Below are 1,775 nucleotides of genomic sequence, written 5' to 3'. Positions count from 1 at the left end.
AAAAATAACAGAAAATAGAAATCATTATTTTCATTATTGCAGTTAATTCACAGCCTTAAAAACAATAAATTTAATTTAATTTAACTTTATCATAAAGATTTATATATATTCTTTTAATTAATTAATTTTTTGAGAATATGACACTTGTTAAAAACGGTACTGGGGTGATCTAAAATTGGATGATTGGGTTCAGATAGAAGGCTCAAACAATGTAGGATGGTGGTATCTGACTTGTTCACACTGAGGAGCCGCTGTCTGAGTTGTACGAATGCATTTGAATAGGTGGGGAGTGGTACCTGCAAGACACTCCGATGCCTAAGTCAACAAAGAATTAAGCAGGTTTTAAGTGTATTGGAACTTAAGTTTACCTGAGGGTGTCAGTGTATTTATAGAGAAGGAATCAATAACTATCGCTGAAATAGTTTCACTTCTGATGATGGATAACCATTCCTTTATCTTAGGAATGTTGGGATCTCTCTTCTAAAAGTGAGTAAGAGATTTAAGGAGGCAGTTATTCATTTGAATAAATAAGTGCTGATTGCTTGTTGGTGTCGACTCCGACTTCTTAGTAGAGGTCGAATAGTCAATAAATACCATCTTTTTAGATTGAGCCTCTTTAATTGAACCTGACTTATGTTTTGGAGCAGGATAGAAACAAAAACAATAAAGAGAAATTCTCTACAGACAAGTGTTTTTTATACAAGTCTTTACAAGTCATTTATATTAACGCGCTTCAAACCGTTTTCACTGCATCTCCTTCTTTTTCTTGCTGCACGTTCTTCTTCCTCTTCCTCTTCTTCTTCTTTTCTTTCGTTTCTTGCCTTCTCTTTCTCCTTCTTCAATCGTTATTGCACGTTTTCATTGCACCTTCTTCTTCTTCTTCTTGCTGCACGTTCTTCTTCCTATTCTTCTTCTTCTTTTCTTTCGTTGCTTGCCTTCTCTTTCTCCTTCTTCATTTACGTACTTTTCTCTCTGTTTTCTTTCTTCGTTATTCTCGATTTTCATTGTTTTTTGACATCAAGTTCTGAAATCGTTTTTGAAGAAGAAGAAGCAGCAGAAGATGAGGAGAAGAAAGAGAAAGAGTTCTGAATTATGCATAAGGTGTACTTCAACGAATTTGGGTGTATTTCTTAAATTATTTGGGTGTAGTTTTGTAATCCTTTGGGTGTATTTCTGTAATCGTTTGGGTGAATTTCTGTAACCGTTTGAGTGTATTTTTGTAATCGTTTAGGTGTATTTCTAAAGTTCCATTCTCTTCAAATTTGGCAAGAAACTCGTTTTCATGGAGGAAGAAGAAGAAGAGTCGTTCATAATGCATGGTGAGTAGCGCGCTTTAGAAAGAGAAAGTGGTTAAATAACGTACATTTATTTACTCTTAAATGTAAAAGTGTAATGCGTGTGTTTTGTTTGGTTATAAGTCAAAAAGACTTATATGTGTAGTAGGCCTCAACAATAAAAGTCTTATTATTATTTGAGAATGAAAAGGCACACATGATGATGAACTTGGTTTCATCGTAAATTTAAAATTTGTAATCAATGAAAACGGCCAATAATTAAGTAGAGTAATTTTTTCGTAGTTCAAAATTAAACTGAGATTTTCATCGTCCATGCATTTAACACTACACTACGTATACACGCATGTGAATTGTGATTAACTATTAATTATTAATCTCCACGTATACATATTTCTATCCTCATTGAACATTGGAAATACACATGCCAATGTATTGGAAGAATAATCCAGAATTGGGGTAAAATTCAAAGTTTAAAGTTTG

The sequence above is a fragment of the Arachis ipaensis genome, chromosome B02, assembly GCF_000816755.2.
Source record: "Arachis ipaensis cultivar K30076 chromosome B02, Araip1.1, whole genome shotgun sequence".
NCBI classification, from domain to species: domain Eukaryota; kingdom Viridiplantae; phylum Streptophyta; class Magnoliopsida; order Fabales; family Fabaceae; genus Arachis; species Arachis ipaensis.
This window is presented reverse-complemented; position numbering follows the sequence as displayed.